Source organism: Stegodyphus dumicola, chromosome 6 (genome assembly GCF_044657685.1).
Source record: "Stegodyphus dumicola isolate Sdum_Otavi_A_Nest chromosome 6, ASM4465768v1".
NCBI classification, from domain to species: Eukaryota; Metazoa; Arthropoda; class Arachnida; order Araneae; family Eresidae; genus Stegodyphus; species Stegodyphus dumicola.
In genome coordinates, this window is record NC_140773.1 from 112430404 (window position 1) to 112454868 (window position 24465).

At 33.9% G+C, this 24465-nt stretch overlaps 1 protein-coding gene across 4 annotated transcripts in view; it reads left to right on the forward strand.

Annotated features, from left to right (window-relative positions):
* The window catches only part of LOC118182083 (uncharacterized), a 362084-nt gene that overhangs the window by 271462 nt on the left and 66157 nt on the right, over positions 1–24465 (forward strand). The window lies entirely within an intron of this gene.

A 24465-nucleotide genomic window follows, 5' to 3' on the forward strand; every position in this document is an offset into this window, starting at 1 on the left:
TATTAACAAACATATAAATAGTAAATATATATTAATAAATTATAAATACGTTTATAACATAGCTTTGTAATATATGTACGATGTTTCCAAAGTTTTAAGAATCGAGCTCAGTTCAATTCCTAGAAACACCCCACGTACTATATTTCAGTTTTAAATGTATCCTATTATTTGTAATGCACCATTTAAAATAAAAAAGATCTTGTAAGAAAGACTTCATAACCCGACACTTATGTATGTAAGCTGAAATGGAGTAATAAAAGTCAGAATCACTATTTTGGAAAATTTAATAGTAAAGTTTTATACGTAAATAAACTGAACCATGCGGTAATGTTCACCCGCTGTTAGTACACTCATCGTATGAGCAGCTTTCCCGCTTCTTTCTTTTGTGAAATTATTGTGCGTGTTTTACAGGCTTTGAGAAAATGACGTAACTTCCGCGAACATAGCTGAAGATCGATCAGACAAACAGAAATTTTATTTCCGAACTTTTACTAGTATAGTAGTATGCGTTTGATCTTGCCTTTGACTATGGATGGATATCATATCATCGTAAGGTTGCTATGTTTTTAATAACTACGAGAGTTAAGTTAAACGTATGAGCACAGTAATAAGTTTTTTAATAGAATCTGAGTAGCAAGTCGCTCCGATTAGTCCTCCTTTCCTTACATCTCGAAGACAATTTTTTCTTTCTCTTAACAAGCAATTTTCTGTTCTGACAAAACTGGCTGATGACAAAAACTGACAGAATCTAGGAGCTACCGCTGGCGGGTGTTACTATTGAACAAAATGCAAGTAACATTTATAATTTATCTTCCACGTGCTCTCTTAATTCCTTTATTTATAAAGAAAAGACCTTAGCAATCAGAAGGGAATTCATGTTCAGCGTTTGTTAATATTAACATTAATTATGTAATAATTTTGTCATACGTTTACCTATGCGTATTTCAAAGTTATATACGAGAAATGAAAAATAATTTCTCAATACATTATACAGTTTTATAACTACAAAATGGATTAAATAAAATTGTAGAATGTGAATATAGCAGCTTCTTAGTAGGGCCATTAGTTTGAAACGGCATTTTGCGTTGTTTCACTATAAATGTCCAATTCACTTTTCAGTTGTCGCCACCAAATATTATCGCCCTGTATTATATTTAGAGAAATTAAGTAACAAAGAATCTCCATGAATATATTTATGAATGTTACTCGCATTGTGAAAAAACAATGATACCTACAGCCATCAAATTCTGAATAATGTACTGCTCCACCCGAACATCTGGACACCCAAATTTCGAATTTGTTTTATTATCTATGTCATATTTTGTAAAACTTTAACAATATATGTAGTAATGTTTCTAGCATTGTAAAAAAACAACGATACCTAGAGCCATCAAATTTTGAATAACGTACTGCCCCAACCCCACCCGAAAATGAGCACCTGGACGCCCAGATTTCGAATTTGTTTTATTATCTATTTCATATTTTGTAAAACTTTAACAAATGTTTGATTAACAAACTCAACGATTTCAAAGCGGGCAATGACAACACTGTACGGAAAATAACATTTTTCATCTCCAGCGCGCGAGTTTGTGTATCGGAAATTCTAAAGCTATGCTGTTTTAAATATTTTGTGATATTGCTGTTGAATTTAATTTTATGTGGCTTAAGTGCGAAGAATCTGTTTTTTAATAAATAAGGGTAACATACAAAACGTCAAAAAATAAATAAATAAAATAAATAAATAAATAACGCCCCTTTGGGCGTGATATAAAATGTGAAGGCTTCAGATATTTTTTTTTATCCTTTTTAACAATGGAATGTAAAGGCTGTTTCCGTTATAATGAAAATTCGTTATGAAATATATACATGATGAAATTGTATACACGATGAAAACATGTATACTATAATATGTAGATGTTTTGTAGCTAAGAAAATTTTGTTTTCTACGTAATGTGTTAAAAGTAGAAGTATGGCACTGTTTTATTTGATCTTAATAAAATGGAAGATTTAGAATTTTTAGTGCAAAGAGGCTTTGTCCCTGAAGGACTGTTGTTTTCGTTTTGCGATTTTGCGTTGAATCAGTATAAATGTCCGTTTCACTTTTCAAACTGTTGCCACCAAATGTTAAGAGTCGTGCATTATGTTTGAAGAAATTAAATAATGAAAAATCTGCATACATGTATGTATATTTCTCGCATTGTGATAAAACAACGGCACATAGAGCCATCGAATTTTGAATGACTTAATCCTCCTACGAATATAGGCATATGGAAGATCAAATTTGAAATTTGGAATTTGTTTTATTATCAATTTCATATTTTCTAAAACTTTAAGGAATTTTTGAGTAACAAACTCAAGGATTTCAAAGCGAGCAATGGCAACACTGTACGGGGGGGGGGAACCTTTTTATCTCCAACGCGCGGAACTGTGTATCGGAAATTCTAAAGATAGGCTCATTTTAAAATTATTTTGCGACATTGCTATTGAACTGAATTTTATGCTTTGAGGGCAAAGAACATGATATTTAATAAATAAAGGTAACACACAAAACGCTAAAAAAACGCCCCTTTAGATGTAATTTAAAATCTGATTTTTTTTTTAAATTTTATTTTTATTTTTATTTTTATTTGCTTGTTTTTTTCATGAGGTAATAAGCGGTGGTTTATCTGCGTCAAGTGTAAATCTCTCTCCTTTCTCCGTACGTCCGTAAGCAAGGTGATTCCGGAAAACAATTATTCTTATTAGTAGCAAATTACAGTGATGAATTATGTAGGCCATATACAAAGTGTTATTACTATTTTCACAATAAAATTTTAGCACGAAAAGATTATTTTAGGTGAAGAGGGAGAATTAGGAATTATATGAAAGATTTTGTAATGCAATTAATACTCCTTTCCCAAAAAATTTTATTATTTTCTTTCGGTGCTTTTTGGTCTGTAACTTCAAGTAAACCTGATATTTTCTGCAAGAGAGATAAGATATATTAAAAAATACATTTTAAATTCATCCCATATTCAATTCCGAATAAGCCAAATGCAAAAACCAAAAACTATAATCACAGTGGCAAACTAATTGGCAGAAATTAAAGCTTAGAATAATCTCAGAAAAACATACACTGACACAAATACTGTAAAAAATCCAAGGTGTTTAAAGATTGTAAAAGTAATCATGCACACGAAAATCGGGAAAAGTAGCAACGCATTTACATTTTCCGGCATATCTTCTTCAGGTGTTTGTTATACTGAGAAATGAAGGAGAAAAAGAATAAAATCACAGCTTCCAATTTTATATTACGTCCAAGGGAGCGTTTTGTGTGTTATCTTTATTTATTATACACCATGCTCTTCGCACGTAAACCATAAAATTGAATTTAACAGCAATAGCATAAAATAATTTAAAAAGTGCGTATCTTTAGAATGTCCGATACATAGTCTTGCGCGCTGGAGATATATGGAACAGAGAATTAAGACTAAAAAAATTTTTAGGATAATTCATCTAATTATTAAAAAATTTTCGTAACACAAAAGTTTCAATTGTCTGTTTCGGCGAAACGCGTAATGGAGTTAGCTTGGTTCAACGTTTAACTAGAAATTTCCCTTGAAAAGCCAGGTCGGACATCGAATTGAGCTAATTTACCATTTTCCGCTTTATAATTTTTATAATTTTTTATGTTTTTATTTGTTTTAACTTGTTCCATCGATCGGTTTTTTATATGTTTTAACTTTTCACTTATCACCTCGATAGGTATTTTACTGTATTTTTTACCATTAACATGTTTCCAACGATTAGTATTTTACTGTGTTTTATATTTTACATCTTATTTCGCGTGTAACCTAATTTTTCACCCTTCAACGTCATTGTTTTTTTTTTTTTTTTAACTGTGTTGAACGTTTTCTTGGAGCCACAGCTCCTGGTAACCTTTTGGCGAGCTAACTACAATTTCTCTTCTCATTTCCTTAATTTTGCAGCATATTGCGCAAAAAAGTTTTAGACCAAATTGGTCTTTTTATATAGTACTTACTACCTAGCTTTTTAATTCTCTCTCTATATATATATATTGTAACAGCTTTAAATAATATTAAAATCTTGTAGATTAAATAATTTAAATAGATGAACATTAAGGTATTTGTGAATGGCAATATTTGAAACCAGACTCGAGTGCCTCGTGCGACTCTCGCACGAAGAATGTAATTTATTTTTAAATGATAGAATGTGTTTTCTCTTCTTGTTTGTATGTCGCCATTTTTTTTAGTGTTAAATAAAAGTTATTGCTGTGTTCCATCGTTGGAGTTGTTTCATTTCGCCAAAGAAGTATTACAGTCTTAATTATTTTGGAGGCACCGACCAAGATCGAATAATCGTGCGTATTTTTATTTTATTAGTTCATCACTGAACATAATATTAGAGATACCAGATTATTACTTCCTGTTCATATAGAATTGCTTTATTTTATTAGTTCATCACTGAACGCAATATTAGCGATACCAGATTATTATTTCCTGTTAATATTAAATTGTCTTATTTTATTACCGTATTTGATATTATATTTAATATTCATTTTAGTTGTGCAGACGGTAGATATATATATTGCTCTATGTTATTATTCTTATTTTAATCACAATTAATGTGGTAGAGAGAATGAACTTCATATAATTTAAATATTTCATTTTTGAGGTATACGTACTTAAGAAAGTGCAATTAATTTCGTGATTCCTGACTGCATTAATTAATTAAAGTAATTGAATTGAGCTATTTTGAGGAAATATAAAGAAAACAGTGTTCGTTAATTTTAAACATAGAAACAATGTCTTACTTAGGAAGAGCTCGTAAGGAAGATTTGCAAAATCTCGCGGCTGACCTGGGAGTTCATGTGACTGCAGATTTGAAAATAGTCGATTTAAAACAGAAAATTGTTGAAAGTAGAGATTACGATGAAGTATTCGTCAAAGGAGTCTTAGACACAATAATAGAAGAACGGAAAATGAGGGAGGAAAGGGAAGAACGGAAAGAGAGGGAGGAAAGAGAAGAACGGAAAGAGAGGGAGGAAAGAGAAGAACGGAAAGAGAGGGAGGAAAGAGAAGAACGGAAAGAGAGGGAGGAAAGGGAAAGAGAAGAACGTAGGAGACAGGAAGAAGCGGAAGAGCGGAGAAGGAAAGAACAGTATGAATTAGAGAGATTAAGACTTGAAGCAGAGACAAAGTCTCAAAATACCGGACAGATCCGGCCGAAAACGGAGCTGCGTCACCTTATGCAGAAATTCGATGACAAGAAAGGAGATATCAGTCTATATTTGCTATTGTTTGAAAGGCAAGCAGAATGGGCTAAAATTGATAAAGAAGAATTTGTATCTCATTTATTAGGACTACTTCCTTACGAAGTAACCCAGTTAATAGCTAGAGAACCCTCCGATAAAGCTAAAGACTATGAACACGTGAAGAATTTATTGTTAAGACGGTTTAAACTAAGCCCGGAAAAGTTTAGGCAGAAATTTATGAAACATCAAAAGAGTACCGAATCCACATGGGTGGATTTCAATTATGAAATAGAAAATTATTGCAAGGAATTGGTGACTGGTCTAGGAGTTAAGACTTTTGATCAGTTGCTAGATTTGATGGTGATTGACCAACTTAAGCGTCGAGTTCCTCCTGAAATTCGAGATCATTTTTTTGGATGAGTGGGTAGAGATGATTTCATCTAAAAAATTAGCTGAAAAACTTGATGCCTATGAAAACGTTTGCGGAAACTTTAAAAAAAAGCCTGTAGTGGATAGGCAGAAAGAAAGATACAATGCACTAACTCAAGGTAAATTGAGTTCAGATAATAAAAATAAAACTGAAAACAAAATGTCATCAGGATTTAATACGCAAAGCTTGTTTCATAGACCTAGAAGTCCACGTCCAGATGATAAATATGAAAAACGAAAGACGCCACAATGCTATCAGTGTGGGTCCTATCAACATTTAAGGCCCCAATGTCCAAAACTTAAGAATAGTACTGAATCTCCTGCTAATCTTAACAGAATTAGTGCAAAACCAGAGGATAAATTTCTATTACCTTATACTAGTATGGGTTACGTAAATGGTCTTAAAATTACTGTATTAAGGGATTCAGGTGCTAGTATTGATATAGTTTGTCGCAAATACATCACGCCGGAAATGCTGACAGGTGAAAATGTGTGGGTGCAACAGCCATTAGATTTGAATCAACCTGTTTACCATTGGCTGAGATCGAACTAAATTGCGATCTTGGGCGAGTAATAACTAAGGCTGCCATTATTAGAAATGAACTTGACAAAGGAAGGTATTTATTAGGCAATCGAACTTTTGCACTGTTGAATAAACAAGGAAAGGAGCCTGATAGTTGTCCTCACCAGGTTAATGCTGTCTCTACTAGAGCTCAAAGGAAAAGAGAAATAGCTGAAGAGAAGCTCTTGGAACCGATGAAGGAAGAAAATAAAGCATCCAGAGATGTTTTTGAAGAAGATAATTTACCGGAACTAAATACGGAAGATGAAGCTCTCATGAAACTGGTAAAAATTGACTCAGAAGAAATTGCACAACTTCAGCTTGCTGATAAGGAACTGTCTAAAATCATCCAAGAAGTTAAAGAAGGTACATGCAAAAATGAGAACTATAGTCTGACAGGAAAAGAACTTTTAGTTAAAAAAACGACGGATAAAATGGGCTTTGAAAGACAGCTTGTCGTTATACCTGAAAAACTCAAGCCGTCAATTATAAAGATGTGCCACGAAGGAACTTCTGGTCATTTGGGTGTCAAAAAGACCAAAGACAGGCTTGCTAGATGTTTTTACTGGACGAGGTGTTACAAAGAAACTGAAGATTTTGTAAGAACCTGTGATGCTTGTCAGCGCGCTGGAAAAGGAAATGACAAAAAGAAGGCTCCAATGACATTAGTACCAGTAATTTCCGAAATATTCACTAAAATAAATGCCGATGCCGTTGGTCCGCTACCTATTTCGAAGACTGGAAAAAAATATATTATTACAGCTCTGTGTATGTCGTCCAAATATCCAGATGCTGTAGCGGTAACAGACATTTCTTCGCCATCTGTGATTGATGCTTTCTTACAGATTTTCAGTCGTATGGGTTTCCCAAAAGTGATCCAAACAGATCAGGGGACCTCTTTCGTCAGTGCTTTGACAGAGGAATTTTTGGAGCGTTTCGGCATTAAACATGTAAGAAGCTCTGTGTATCATCCGCAGAGTAATCCCGTTGAGCGATTCCATAGAACGCTAAAAAGGGTGTTAAGAGTCGTATGTATAGGAGCGACTTCGGATTAGGAGAATTATCTACCATCAGTTCTTTTTGCTCTCAGAACAATCACACACGAAAGCACTGGTTTTACACCAGCAGAATTAGTTCATGGCAAAAACCTACGAACGCCAGTCACTTTACTTTATGAGCAGTTGCTAGAACCGATTGAAGAAAGTAATAATGTTGTCAGTTACGCTTTCGAACTTATTAATCGAATGAAGAAATGCCAAGAACTTGCCGTGGAAAACATGAAAAAAGCTCAACAACGGAGGAAAACATGGTACGATCGAAACGCAGTGAAAAGAGAATTTGCTAGAGGAGATTTAGTTCTTGTTTTATTCAACGAATCGTCAAAATAAACTAGAAGTACAGTGGAAAGGACCTGGAAAAATAGAGCAGAAAATTTCAGAAACCAATTATATTGTAAGTTTCGAGGAACAAAATGAGCCAAATCAAGTATATCACATTAACATGCTTAAACCATATTACAAAAGACCAGAAATGATTAATATGATAACTGAAGTGGAAGGAGACTTAGAAATGGACATTCCTCGTTTACCTTCCAATCCAAGTATATTAAATTTCTAGGACATCATAGAGGAGAATGAACTCGAGAAAAGGTTGAAATCCGAGCAAATAGAAGATTTACGAAAGATTTTATGGAAATATTCTGGTTGTTTTTCAAATAATCTTGGACTAACAAACTTAGTTTGTCACGATATTGAGCTATTAAATAACGAACCAATACAAATAAAGCCATACAGACTGTCACCCCGACAGACTGAAATTCTCAAAAAGGAAATACAGAAAATGCTCGATCTTAAAATTATAAAGCCGGGAGAATCGGACTATACATCTCCCATGATTTTGATAGAATCTTCATCAAAGGATCCTCGGCCTTGTATTGATTATCATAAACTCAATGCTGTTACTAAAATTGAATACTATCCTTTGCCTAATATTGAAGAACGTATCGAAACTGTAGCAAAAACAAAATATATTACCCTATTAGATTTATCTAGAGGCTACTGGCAAATTCCGTTAACAGAAAGAGCCCAAAGATATGCAACGTTTGTAACTAGTTTTGGAAGTTTCAGGCCTCTACGTTTACCCTTTGGATTAAAAAATGCCCCATATTTTTTTTAGCAAAGTTATGACTAAAGTCCTGGCTGGATGCGAAGGTTTCGCTGTACCATACCTGGATGACATTGCCATTTACTCAGAAAACTGGGAAGAGCACCTTAAAAACTTAACTTCTGTTCTAGAAAGAATACAGAAAGCAAATTTACGACTAAAACCATCAAAATGTAAATTTGCACAAGATCAAGGGAGATACCTAGGCCATGTTGTGGGACAAGGACAGCGAACCCCGGATGAAGTAAAGATCCTGGCTGTAAAGGAGTATCCTACACCTAAAACCAAAACAGAAGTACGTGCTTTCTTAGGACTGGTAGGGTATTATCGCCAGTACATACCGAGATTTTCAGAAATTGCTTCACCCCTCACGGACGCTTTGAAGGGGGTAACAAAAAAAGGAAATATACAATGGTCTGAAATATGTGACAGAGCTTTTAAAAATTTAAAAGAGTTGCTATGCAAGAAACCAATTCTGTATGCTCCCGATTTTGATAAAAGGTTTATTATACAAACCGATGCCTCAGACAATGGCATGGGTATAGATAGTACTATGCCAATTAGATGATGAACAACGTGAACATCCTATCTTGTATATAAGCAAAAAATTTACTAAGTTTGAAAAGAATTATTGTACTACTGAAAAGGAGTGCGCTGCTATCATCTACGCTATCAAGAAACTGCATTTTTATCTGGATGGTCAGCAAGAATTCTTGATTCAAACTGATCATAATCCTTTGGTCTGGCTACAATCCAACGCCAAATGTAACTCTAGATTGATGCGCTGGGCACTCTCATTACAACCTTATAATTTTAAGGTCATTCATCGCAAAGGATCTTTGCACAAGAACGTAGATGTTCTGAGTAGAATTAAGTAATGTAACTCTTAGTGTATGTAACCACGTTTAGAATTAATTTTATTATTTAATGTATGCTCAACTAATGTATTTGAACGTTCTCCTTTTCTTTCTTTTTAAATGTGGTGTAAAAGTATTGTTTAAAACTTAAAATTTTTTGGTCTGAAATTTAGAAATTTATAAGAGAAATAACCTTTTCTCTTTAAGCAATCGAGCAAGCCGAGCTTATAATCTTTCGAAATTTACAGAACTTTTCCCTTCGGTAAAAGTCTCTCCGTTGGGGAAGAGGTTGTAACAGCTTTAAATAATATTAAAATCTTGTAGATTAAATAATTTAAATAGATGAACATTAAGGTATTTGTGAATGGCAATATTTGAAACCAGACTCGAGTGCCTCGTGCGACTCTCGCACAAAGAATGTAATTTATTTTTAAATGATAGAATGTGTTTTCTCTTCTTGTTTGTATGTCGCCATTTTTTTTAGTGTTAAATAAAAGTTATTGCTGTGTTCCATCATTGGAGTTGCTTCATTTCGCCAAAGAAGTATTACAATATATATATTTCCGTACAGTGTTGCCATTGTTCGCTTTGAGTTTATTAATCAAAAATTTGTTTACGTTTTGCAAAGTATGAAATAGGTAATAAAACAAATTCCAAATTCACGCTTCTAGATGCCCATATTCGAGTGAAGGACTACGTTATTCAAAATTTGATGTCTCTAGTTCGTTTATTTTTCACAGTGCGAGAAATATACATACATCCATGTAGATTCTTCATTATTTAATTTCTTTAAATATAATGCAGGCCTCTAATATTTGGTGGCAACAGTAATTAAAGTGAAACGCCGTTTATAGTATACCACTGCAAAATGCCAAAACGAAATTAATAGCTCGTCTGGCAAATAGCTTCTTTGGGCTAAAATATAGGAAAAAAAAAAATCTGAAAGCTTTCAGATTTTATATTACACCCAAAGTCTTCTTTCTTTCTCTTTTTTTTTTTTTTTTTTTTTTTTTTATCTACACACATGCGTACACGCTTCGAGAGCATTTGAGCTAGTGTCCATTTCAAAACAGAGTATGTTTTGAATTTCCGATAGATAATTTCAAGCGTTGGAGATAAAAATGTTCTGTCCCCCTGCGGTGCTGGTACTGCTTGCTTTGAAACCGTTGAGTTTCTTAATCGGAAGCTTTTCTTAAGAATAAGCCGTTAATTTTATTGTTGCTATATTTCTTGAAAGTTACTTAGACTTTTAACAAAAATTTGCTATGAACGCTTTTTTTTTAATGCAACTTATGCATTCAAGATGATGTTCATCATTAGAGATATTTTCTTCGTAAAGTTCTTCAATTAGGATATAAATTCAGATTCTCTTTCTGACCTGAAAGCTTAGTTCCTGTGCTCTACCGAAACCAGTACCGCTTGTCTAACCTTCTCATCGAGAATTAAGAGTTCTTAAGTTTGATGAAATTGAATGGGTTAGCCTTCTAGTGCTTTAATATCTAAGTAGGGTACTGAAACGCGAGTACTGTAACTAAGCAAATTTGCTTTGTAGGGCTTTTTTTCGCCCAAGTAAACGAGAATTGTCTGCCTATATTTTTATCTCTATTTACCTATTCATCTGTGCATATATATATATATATATATATATATATGTATGTATGTATGCGTATGTGGCGAAGGGTGTAAAATAAAAAGTATGTGAAGCAAAGTTCTTTTTTTAATTTACAATGGTCCATTAATACTTTATTTTAAGTTTGGGTATTTAACCTTTCTATCCTAAAAATAGTAATTGCTTATAATAAAGTTTTCTAAAGTGAGTTATTTCAAAATTAATCCATTTCGTATTGCATAACGCTCATGCAGATGCTTACATAAGGCTTGAGCCAATAATGATTCAAATTTGCCAACCGAAACTTTCTGTTAACCAGTGTTGGATTACATTTCAGCCAAAACGAAATCACTTTGAATCGGACTTTCATCTTAGACAAATCGCATTTCCTGTCTTGCTTCCGTCCTGCTAACCTGCTTGCTCTTTTTTTATTGCACTTTTCTTTTATTTCATCGAAATTCATTGTTTATGAAGCTGTAGATAAGACACAAATGTGATCAAGAACGGGTGCCTACGTTGCGTTCATTATAATGTATAATTCATATTAAGAATGTCCTTCTCAAGAATAAGGACATTTAAATCAACACTACGATTGTCATCGTTAATGCATTCTACCACTCCGTAAATTATGTCCCGTTGCAACATCAGCTTCTAAAATATTACACACACACATAAATGTATGTATATATGTATATTTGGGTAAAATAAAAAATGTGAAAATGTAATAAAAATATGAAATAAAAATTATGAATTTTTTACAATAATCTCTTAACTTTCCGTTTAGTTATTTACCCTTTTTGTCCTCAAAATAATAACTGCTTAAAATCTCTCTAAACTACGGTATTCCAAAATTGATTCTTCTCATATGATTCTTGCATGACACTCATGACTCAGATACTTACATAACGTTTATGCCAATGACGACATAAATTTGAGAATCGAAATATAATATTAGCCAGTGGAACAAATCGGGTCTGACGCTAAATCATTCTTAACGGGTATGTCATCTTGGACACGTCGCATTCATTCTCTGCATCTAATGGGTGGCTAGGTTGCTGTCGCTGCTTTTCTAACAGCAGCATCGTAATAACGTTCTTCAAGAACAAGTGCGTTTATTGCGCCACTTTACTTGTGTTGGCTCCAAAGTGTTTGCCAGCCTGAATACAGAAATCTTAAAATCGGCCATTTAGTTGTTTGAAACATGTGAATTCTCTTTTGAAGAGTTACTGGCAAATTACAGTGAAATTATAATATTCTAAATATTGTTTACTATTTTTTTTTTCAGATTTTACAATGCATTTCAATTTTCTGTATTGTGCTGACCAAACGTAGTATGTAATATAGTCAAATCATCTCTTTAAGCCGTCACTTGGGTAATACGTAACTCCGCCTTTCTCGTGGGCTTTTCAGAGTTCCAAAATATTTCAGTTACCCATTGATATATCTTCATCTGTTCTGTCACTATATACGCGCAGATCGTTACTTCATATTGAACTTGAACCTTTTTCCTGTGATTTTCTTGTATCAGCAAAGCTTTCAATTTACAAAACGTATTCATCTGGTATATACCAGACACCTGAAATCCTGTTTTCTATCTGTTAAACATAGAAAATGCCGTGGTTCGCAAAACAAATATTTATTACTGAGATATGCAGAGATACATGCAGAGTTACATGCAAAGAAATACGAGCAAGCAGAGATAAGTACAAGCAGGGATATGCGGTTACAGAGGTCATATATATAACTTTACAACAGATCATGGTTTAACAAATCATAAACAAGACACAATAAATAACCAATCAAAAATAACAAAGAATGGGATTAAGTTTCAGAATAATTCGGACCTGACCGAAAGCTAATGAATGCATCGGACGTGACAGAAAGCTATACTTCCTTTTAACCAGTAAGAATGCGGTTAGAAATATCTCAACACTCCCCCTTAGTCGCACATTATACAAAACATAAAAGAATTACACAATTTTTAAACAGCTCAATGATAACAGTTCATAGAATTTTGTTTTGGACAGAGCCTTATTTAACATATCTTCCATTTGTAAACTTGATTGTACATATTCAATTCTAATATTATTTTCTTTAACAGTCTTACGAGCGAACTTTAATTTTATATCTATATGTTTCAACCTACCTGAAAAGTTTTCAATAACAATGCTTTTGATACATGACTGGTTATCCTCAAAAATATAAACATTTTTAACATTGGAAATTTCATTTACTAAATTTTTTATCTATAAAACGTCTTGAATACCTTTTCATAAAGCAATTATTTTAGCTTCTGTTGGTGAAAGTGCAATACACTTTTGCTTGTTACAGCACCACATAATAGGACAGTTTAGAAACATTATAAAGTAACCAGTAATTGATTTCCTATCTTGAGTATCTCCCCCCCCCAATCTGCATCTACATACAAACATAAGTTCTCCCTTTCCAAATCACCGTTTTTGTATATAAATTTTAAATTTAACGTGTTTTTCAAGTACCTAAGAATTCTTTTTAGAGCACACCAGGCAATATCAGTAGGATGCTCCTGCAGTTGGCTTAAGCAATTTACTGCAAATAAAATATCTGGCCTTGTAATATATGCTAAGTATAGTAAAAAATCCAATTAATTCTTTGTGTGGGCCATGAAATTCATTTCCTTTCTGAAAATCAGCTGCTTTAGCTTTTTCTTCAATGGGAGTTTTGGCTGTTTTACAATCAGACATTTTAAATTTATCAAGTAATTTTTCAATATATGGTTTCTGATCTAAATATAAACAACAGATTCAAATTTCAGTCTAATGCCCAAAAATTCTGAGACCCTTTCAGATTTTGACATTTGAAATTCATTTGATAATAATGATATTATAATATTTGTTTCTTTTACATCCGAACCTGCAATTAATAAGTTATCTACATAAAGAGCCATAATTACTTTCTTACGATTTAGATTTCTGATAAAAATACATGGTTCAGAGTGCAATTGCTTAAAATCTAATTTAATAACAAAATTAAGAAATTTCTGATACCATTGTCGAGGAGACTGTTTAAGACCATATAAACTCTTTTTAAGTTTACATTTCTAACCACTCATATCATCATATCCTTTTGGCTGGTCCATGTAGATGATTCATCTAACTTACCGTTCAAGAAAGCTGTCTTGACATCTAAAGTAAAAGTTTGAAAACCTTCATTATTGATAATTACCAGGATTAAACGTAAAGAGCACATTCTAATGACTGAAGAAAACGTGTCTGTATAATCTATGCCTTCCTTTTGCATAAAGCCACGAGCAACAAGCCTGACTTTGTAAGTTCCATTTCGTTTTTTACGTAGAACCCATTTGCAGGAAATAGCTCTTTTATCAGGGGTAAACTTCGTAGGTCCCAGACGTCGTTATCTTCCATAGATTTCATTTCCTCGTCCATAGCTCTTTTCCATAGTTCTTGTTCTACTTGTGGTAGATTTACAATATCTTCAAATGTCATAGTGTCTTGTTGTGCAAATATTACTTGGTAAATCTCAGGATTAGGATACCTAACTGGCTGTTTCTTTTCTCTTGAGGATTTTCTTTGTTCCTCCTTCTTATTTTCACCATTTAATTCGCGGTTATCAGTGTCTGAAACTGATTTGTCTTCATTTTTAATGTCATCATTGTCATTTTCACTCAAATCAGAACTATCGGAAATATATTTTTGATTTTCTACTGTCTTCTTTTCTTCATTAAATTTAACGCTTCTGGAAACAATGATGCGTCTTGTTTCTGGAATTATTAAACGATATCCCATTGTGGAATAACCTACAAATATCATTCTGACAGAATTTTCATCTAGTTTCTTTCTTTGCGATGGTGGCACAAGAGTATAAGCATCACAGCCAAATACACGAATGTTTTTTAAATCAGGATTTTCACCATACTTCAGAAAATAAGGAACACGATTGTCAATTGAACCATTTGGGAGTCGATTATTTATGTAAGCAGCCGTACGTACTGCTTCACCCCAAAGGAATTTTGGTAAATCCGCCTCAAGTATCATTGCTGTATCTTTTTCCAGTACAGTTCTATTTGCTCGTTCAGCAAGACCATTTAGAAAAGGTGTATAGGGAGGTGCAGGATCTATTTTTACACCTGCTCTTTTAGCAACATCATGCAATTCTCCACTGACATATTCCTTGACATTGTCATAGCGCAGTTTTGTAACAGTTGGATTCAATTTAAAGAATAGCTTAAGTTCATCAACAATGTCACTTTTTCTTTTGGGCAGTCTGATTTCCATAAATCGCGAGTAGTCATCAATTATAGTCATGAAATGCTTTTCCCCATGGAATGTTTGAGGTTCTATTGGACCACATATATCAGTGTGTATAGTTATAAGTGGTTTGGATTCTTTTATGCGAGGACCCTTTCCTATAGGCAAAGCACTTTGTTTGGCACGAACACATACTTCACAAAAGGATTCTTTTGCAGGAAGATTCATTAGTTTTAATTTTTGATCGCAGCAGTGTCCTAATTTTCTGTGCCATAAATCATCATTCTTTACTGCTAAAGCTGTAAATAGGTTTGGTGAAAAATCACTAAAATATTGTCCGCATTTGTCCAAATATCCAAATCTAAAACGCTTGCTTTTGTTTTCAATATAAACTATTTCATTTTTAAAAATTACGCTCAAACCTGCTGCTTCAATATTTTTGACAGAAATTAATTGTCCGTTTAATTTTAGAACGTAAAAAACATCTTTTAACATTATTTCAACACCATTCTTAATTTTACCGCAAATATCGCCAATTCCTTCTACTTCTTAAACCTCGTAATTAGACGCGCACTTAACAGTTCCAGTCTTAGGCTTAATTGAGGTAAACCATTCCTTGTGAGAAGACACATGAGAAGTTGCACCAGAATCAATAATAAATTGATCATGCACAAGATTTCCAGCCATAAAAGATATTGCAGGGGATGCATACTTATTACTATTTGAATTTGCCTGCTTTTTAGAATTATCAAAACATTCACTTTTGAAATGACCAGTTTTCCCACAGTTGTAACAGACGCAGTTCTTTTTCCTACAAAATTTAACAGAATGGCCTTCTCTTTTACAATAAGTACAAAACAATTCTTTACGAGGATTAATAAAAACAGAGTTATCCGTATTTGGTTTAGAATACTAATTTTCACTTTTATAATCAAACAAAAGAGATTCACAATCAATAAGTTTGCCTGTAACAAAATCCAAACTGAAATTACCACTTGGTTGATTTTCTAGAGATGTCTTAACATTTTCATATTCCTTTGGCAAAGACATTAAAATGTAAATAATAATATCAAAGTCACTTACTTCAGATCCTGAGACGCGTAGACTACTCACCAAGTTCATTATGCTGTCAATAATCATGTCTCATTGACACATCCTTGGATTTCCTTATGGTAGCTAGACGTTTAAGCGTTAAAATTTGACTCACTGCTCCTTTAGCGATATACGTAGCTTGTAGTTTCTTCCATATTTTACATGCCGTGTCTTCACGTTGAAGAGAAGCAATAACATTATCACTTAGAAGCGCAAGTATTAAGGCATAAGCCTTTTTCGATTTCAAAACATCTGCAACTCTGTCCGCAATTGCTTCTGTTTCCAAAAATGTATCCAATTCCTTTGCAGTAAATACAGCTTGAACTCTTCTACACCAAACAATAAAGTTATTAACACCATCAAATGGCGCAACACCAAAAGCTTCCCTATCACTTCCGGATAAAGGCATTATTTACTAAACACCAAAACAAAATCACGCGAACGATAAATTATTACACTGGAAATAGAAGGTTTAATCAGAAAACTATCAGTGTATTCTAATTTTAACGAACCACGCTCTGCTGTTAAACATAGAAAATGCCGTGGTTCGCAAAACAAATATTTATTACTGAGATATGCAGAGTTACATGCAAAGAAATACAAGCAAGCAGAGATAAGTACAAGCAGGGATAAGCTGGATCTGGATCGTAAATTTAAAGTCCGGCCTCTACTACAAAGAGTAATCACCAGTAGATATCTTGGCTCTTGGGCTCTTACTTTATTTTTTTTTCAATCAAAGGCACACTGTCTTGTGTGCCACGTCCTGGGGACGAAAAAACCAAGAAACACATGTGGCAAGTCATAAAAATCATTCCTTCGTGAAAGTTCAAGCATTTAAACAAAGATGCTGAAATTAGTCCATTTAAGCAATAATGCCTTCGTAAATACATGAGTAGGTGCGGCTGAAGTCTTACACGCAGTTAGCAGCTACGCGAGCGTGCATAGAGCAGGAGAAACAAGTACATCGTAAGGTCACATGACATAAAGTCAAAAATTCAGATTGATCCTTGCTTTAAGCACAGCTGTTATGATGATGAGACGCAAAAAGCTGATATCTAAAATACATGTGATTTAAAAAAAAAAATTAACTGGGATTATTCTAACTGAACTTCAGAGAGTAAGTAATTTCCACGTTCGTAAATATTTAAATTACACAGTTCAATGGCTTTGCAAAATCAAAGTCCGTTGAAGAAACACGAAAAGCACATTTTAAAACACCAAACTTGGCTATACACAAAAACGGTGCACAGTTCGCTTTCTCAAGATGATTTATTAAAATCACAAAGCCCTTGGTGCAAAACACTAAACACAAACTAGACAAAAAAAAGTGAGTAAATAAGGTACGAAATACTTACATTATGTACATCATCACCACCGTGGGTTGTGGTGGATTGAACGTGGGCGTTTTACAACACTCTTCTGAGTGGGATCGTAGGTAGTAAGATTTCTTATGGCAGAGTATGGAGAATTTTGCATACTTGTGAAAAAATTGTGTGTTGTGGTCAGAATCTGTTCCTGAATTGGTAGAATTTTTAACTCTTCATAGAGCCGCGAGTTTCTTATGCACCAGGGAGCGTTTGTAATAGATCGAAGTATCTTGTTTTGTAACACATTCATCTTCTGTCTGTCTGTTTTCGGTGCTCTAGCCCAGGCCGGTACGGCATACAATAAAACTGGGCAAGGTTATATAAAGTGTTCTTTTAATCTTTAAATCCAATTTAGAATTTCGTCCTAATAACGGGTAGATGGCCATGAATGCTGCGTTAGCTTAATTGGTCGCGTACGTCACATGATCATGAAAAGAGAGAGTTCTATCAATATGCACTCCAAGATATTTGTAAGAATTTACAACAGGAATTGGGATATTGTCAATTTTTACGTCAATATTAAGCGCGAACAATTTTTTATATCGTCTGTAAATCACTAACAATTTTTTTATATCGTCTGTAATCACACTACATTTAGAAGGGTTCACTTTAATCTTCCATAGCTTGCACCATGCATCTATTTCATTAATTTGGTACTTCAGCTTGTCTACAGCATTTTGAGGGTTCAGGGAGTTAGTTAAAACCACGGTGTTATCAGCATACTTTAAAACAGTTGAAGAGAAAGGCTGAGGCATGTCATTGACAAAAGTGCAAAATAATTTTGGCGAAAGTACGCTTCCCTGTGTGATGCCTTTGTACATTACTTTCTTGCTGGAGAGAGAATCACCGCATCTAACTTGAAAAGTTCTTCTTTTGAGAAATGAAATAATCAGTTTTAGAAAGCTATTAGGGGGTATGCAGTTTGAAAGCTTGTACACAAGTCCTGCATGCCACACTTGATCGAAAGCTTTTTCGAAATCGAGGTAACATGCAGCGACTGCGGTCTTTTTCTGGAAATTTAGAGCAATATATTCTATTAAGTTTAGGATTTCGTGTGTGGTAGAATTGCCTCTCCTAAATCCAAATTGGTTTTCGTGAATAATTTTCAATCTTTCAAGGTGAGTAATCAAACGGTCATTTAAAATTCTCTCTAAAACTTTTCCTATTGCCGGGAGTAAACTAATCGGTCTGTAGCTTGTGACTTCATGGGGTTTTTTTTCATGGTTTTAGTATCGTAATTATAATTGAATGCTTCCATTGCTGAGGGAAATGTGTGAGTCGAATGCATGCGTTAGATATATTACAAAGTAATACAATACAGTTTCTTGGAAGTGCTTGCAGAGCCTCATTGTTTATGTTGTCGTACCCTCTTGCCTTCCGTTTTTTGAGTTTTTTAATAATGCGTTGAACTTCATTTGGAGAAGTGAATTTAATAAAGTTAGAATTATGTCGGGATTTTATATTAACTATTTCTTGCTTAACTTCTTCCTCGTGTTCGGAATTTTCTTCTTCGTGTTTATTGAAAACTTTACTTAAGTTGCTTGCTAGAACTTCTGCTATGTCAGATTCTGAGTAGAATGTGTGACCCATGTAGTCGATTGGATGCAGATGTTGCGCTCGGGTATTTCGGAGGGATCTTGCGATTTTCCAAACTACATTTGGTTCTAAATCCATGTTTTCAAGGAGGTTATCCCAACTTCTGGATCTATGGTTAATAATTTCTTGTTTAATCTTTCTTGAAAGATAAAAGTGTGTTTTATCTCTTGGGTTTCTTGTCATTTGCCAAATTTTTCTTCTGTTATTTCGCTGCTTTATTAGATTTAAAATGTGCTCCGGAAGGTTTTTGCTATCATTTCTCTTACTGGTGAAGGTAGCGTTTTTAATGGCGTCTTGAATCTTGGTATTAAGATTATGAACTGCGTTTTCTAATTCAGCGCAATTATTTATTGAGATTCTGCAGGGAATGCTAGTCATGTGATTTTTGAAAATTTCCCAATTAACTTTTTGTTGGGTTTTTTTGCAGTGGTGGATAGAATCCATAAAACTCAAAAAGAATGGGTCTATGATCAGAAGCTAAATCATCTTTGACTTCCTGATAAGGTGTTCCTGAAATGTTTTTCATGATAGTGATATCAAGAACTTCTCCGCTACCGTTGTGGTGATATCTCGTAGGAATATCTGGAGCAAGTATTCTAATATTGTTCCTTTGGGCGTAATCGCTAAGAATTCGGCTATTTCTGTTAATGTTTCTGCTGTTCCAAATGTAGTGTTTCGCATTTAAGTCGCCCGCTACTAAGGTGGGAAAATTAAAGTTTGTAATTTTATCTAAGTCCTGTGCTCTGAGTGCATTATTTGGAGGGTTGTAAGCAGCAATGATGAGCTCGTTTCAGGCTCGTTGAATCCTGTGTAAATTACTGCAGCCGTTTTTTCTAAATTTCCAGTATTGGGGATTTTGAATCTGGTGTGCTTGAAATGATTTTTAATGATTAAGGCAGTACCTCCTCTATTATGACTTCGGTCGTCGCGAAGAACGCTGTATCAGGGAATATTTGTTCTATTGCTTGGTTTTAAATGCGTCTCGTTGATCATCATAACATCAACGTTATATTTTCTCAAGTAATGAATTATTTCTTGAAGTTGACTGTAAACCCCGTTTGCGTTAAAATATGAGATTCTTAAAAAGCTTGTACTAGCTGAAATCAGGTTCGGTTTATCTGTTGAGGGCCTAAAGTTCATAATTCAGGCTTGAAAAGTAATCAAACGCGGCAATGCCGACTTCTAACTTTTCGAATATAGACTTGGCAGTCTTGAATTTAGTAAAGAATTTCTTGACTTGCATAATTTGGATTTTCACCCATTCAAAAAAAGGATGTTCTTTTTGATTGGTTGTTTCCGCGTTATTGTTATTTTGGGAGGTAGCACGGATTTCCTGTGCACTACGGCTGGGTAATTTAGGGAAATCTTCAGGATTAAGTTTAAATTGATCTTTGTCAGCTTTTTCCTGCGCTTCTTTCGCAGTATTTTCTTCCTCAATACGTTTTTGGATATTAATTGGGTATTTTTTACAACCACGGTAGGAAGAAATGTGATCTTCTCCACAAAGAACACAGATGGGAACATGGACACCTTTTTGCGTTTTGCATAAGTGCGTCTCGTGGTTTTCTGCGCATTTTAGGCACCTAGGAGTGTAGTTGCACAGGTCCCGTGTATGTCCGTACCTCTGGCACTTATGACATTGCACAGGGCCTGGCTTTGATTTGTAGTTTACTACGAGAATGTCTAACCCTCGAAGTTTCTTTGTGTCGAAGATCTTTTACCCATCGGCGTTTCTTTTCACCTCCGCTAAGAAAACGGGTAATTTAATTATTTCTCCATCTTTTTTGGCAGTTATCTGTCTTATCTTTTCAACGGGGATTCCTAAATCCAAGATTTCTTCTTTTAGAATCTCAATGTCAGATGTTTTGGGGAGTTTCTTAATGATAGCTTTTATTGACTTTTCTGATTTCAGCTTAAGGGTGTGAAATGGAATTTCTCGCTTTTTTAACAATGAAGTAATGGTTCTATAGTGATCTGATTCAAATACTCTGATTGTCAGTCTGCCGCCTGACAGATTACCGGTGTATTTTTTTATGTTTAAATCATTTTGAAATTCAACTTTTAATTTGTCCCAACTTCCTGCAAAATCTGCGAGGACGATGGGGGGAATGTGACCTGCGGTCTTTTTTGGTATAATGAATGGTTCGTTATTATCATCATCATTTTGTCATCAGCATTTAACTGATCGAATTTATTTTTTTGCGATGGATATTCCGGTTCCTCATTTGATTGTGTACGCTTGTGCGTAACGCGCGGGGTAACAAATTCTTCTTTATCGGTGGATTGCTTTTTACCTTTTTTGCCGCTTGCGTTTCTAGTTAAACTATTTATTTCCCTTTCCCATTTTTTGGGATGAGTTTGGGGTTTGTGAATCTCCTTCCGTTTTTTCTTTATTATCCTTTTCCATACTGATAGTAATACTAGCAATATGCTCACTTAAATCTTTTAGCCTAGCATCATTTTCAGGGCAATTGTTTTGTTTAAGGGCGGCTAATTCCTGCATTAGTTTGTCTCCAACTGTGTAATCATCTACTCCCGGGTAATACTCACGTAGCCGCTTTAATCGCGTTACATCCGTCTCCATAACCTAAGCTGCTAACGGGCTGCGTTGGCATGGTAATGCATCAAGAAACAAATGATAGAATTCTTACCAAAGTGATCCAAAACCGCCAGGCTTCCTTTCAATTCACCAAGTCTCGAACAATCCTTATCCAAGATAGCGATCTAACTTGAGAAACCAAAACGTCCGAAAAATTAGGAATGAAGGAAAAAAACGTTTTATCAACTAAATGCGCAGTTAAGAAGTACTCGAGAGAGCAGCCTCCGAACTGAGAGTATGCCGATGAGCGAGAAACAAAGCGCCGCAGGAATAAGCGGTTACAGAGGTCATATATATAACTTTACAACAGATCATGGTTTAACAAATCATAAACAAGACACAATAAATAACCAATCAAAAACAACAAAGAATGGGATTAAGTTTCAGAATAATTCGGACCTGACCGAAAGCTATTTCTAGGGAAATGTATCGGACGTGACAAAAGCTATACTTCCTTTTAACCAGTAAGAATGCGATTGGAAATATCTCAACACTCTCCGCCTGCGAAATGTCGTAAGCGATATCAAGGAGTTGTATTTTAAAAAGTGAAATCTAGTTTTTCACAACACGTGTCCTCAGTGTTGAGAGTTCAGGCTGAACTCTTTTTCGCTATTATGAACTCTTGCAAATCACATCAGTTTAGAAATTGACTTGCATTGCAAATTGGCAAGGTTTAAGAAAAATTTGGGAGGTTATTTGTCATTTTTTAGATTGTTTAGCTATTAAGCAATATTTATTTTAGTTACCTCTTTCTTAGGCGTTTAATGCTTTATCTAAATTTGTACAATATTTGCTGTCTATTAGAGATCAAAAACGCTTAAAAGAACTCTGTGAAGTTTAATAAGTCTATCTAGGGAAAAAAATAGCAAAATGGGGGGGGGGAGCTTGTATACTAAAAAAAATAATAATTAGCGCTTAACGAGATGCCGCCATTAACAGAGGCTGCTTTTCGATGTTACTGTACGAATTTATTTAACGAACCTATTTAACATTGTTCTTGTCGCCAGAATTATGTAGACAAAATTGAAAAAGGAAGAGAATTCAGTTATTCATTAAAGTTTGATGACTTTTAAGTATCATTAATTTGACTGTTTAAATACGCAAAAATCGCAAGGCTTTACTTTTCCGTAACCTTTAAAAAATGTTCATTTAACTAAGGCGAATCGACAGGTATTTCAAAATAAAATGCAATATGTAAATAAATCAAATGTTTTTCTCCTCCCTCTAAATCAAATTTAGAATTAAGCGAAAAGTCGATTAAATCTCTTTGCATGTGTCAGACTTTAATCATCCTATAAAAGGCGTACTATCGGAGTTGGACTATATGATTAAAAAAGTTTTGGTGTTTTTTTTTTTTTTTTTTTTTTTTTTTTTTTTTTTTTTTTTGTGGTTTCTGAAGCAATTAGAATAATTTGATCTTTTTACTTCCTTGTACGAAGTAAAAAGGAAGTATTGTAATCGCGAAAAGTTTCAGGCAGCATATTTCAACGAAAATATCCATTTTAACCGCTTTCGAAAGCAATTTAACGATGTATTTGCGTGATATCTGTACGTAAGGACAGAATAAAAGACTCTTTTCCTGAAAATAAATTATAAAACTGCTTTAAAATTAATTCTGAAGAGAATTTTTCGAACGTATGTGCGTATCTCGCATAACTCAAAAACGAGTAGCCTCAGAACGTTGAAATTTTGTATATAGGACTGCTATAACATGTAGATGTACACCTCGTATTTTGGTTGCAATCGGCCGCACCAAACGTATATAAATATATTTATTATATATCCACTCTGTTACCCGGCTCAGTGATCTCAGTTTTACTCGTATATGTTTGTAAATTGTAAATTTTTTTGCTTTAAAAATGATTGAATTATGTTGTTTTTATCTTCCGGTTAAGGTTTTTATGCCTTTAGTAAATCTGTGTGCAATATTTTTAGAATTATCAACAATTTTAAAATTGTTTAAATGCCGCTAAGCCTTTTTTTTTTTTTTTTTTTTTTTTTTTTTTTTTTTACGGTGGCCATTGATTGCTTACATTTGAAACAGCAGACTAGTGGATTTGTTGCCAATCTAGAGAAACTTAGCTTCGCAACAACAAAGATAACGCCTTCATTTATTATTGCCAATTAAATCATGCTTAATCCTTTCTGGAATTTTTTCGAGGAAATAAGTGTTTAAGATTTACTTCGTAATTTTTAATGTAGATATTTTGAGTTTTTATGTATTTTTGCCTTCGCGCGAAGTGAGAACTGAATTAATTGAATGAGAAATACTCAATCGTCTGTGAAAAACTGTTTCTTCTTTGTTTTGTTTGCTTAATTTCTTTTATACATTGTTCTAGCTTTATTATAGTATTGCGATTAAATAATTCTATTCTTTAAATTATATAAATTTTGTGCATTGTGAGTTATAATATGAACGAAATATAATACTGTTAAGTGAATCTAACGCCAGAGTGTCGCTACGGTAAACAAATACTAGAGTGAATTTTAAAGAATGCATTTATTCTATTGTGGTTTATGCGCTGTTGGCGAAGTAGATTTAATTCAATCCAATAAGTTTAAATGAAATGCAAGAAAAATGCATATAATTTAATATTCCGTACAAGGAAGTCATGTGGTGTACACATCAGATTTTTTAGTTGTATTGTTGGACCGTCATTTATTTATTGTGAACACTTTTGTTTCATATC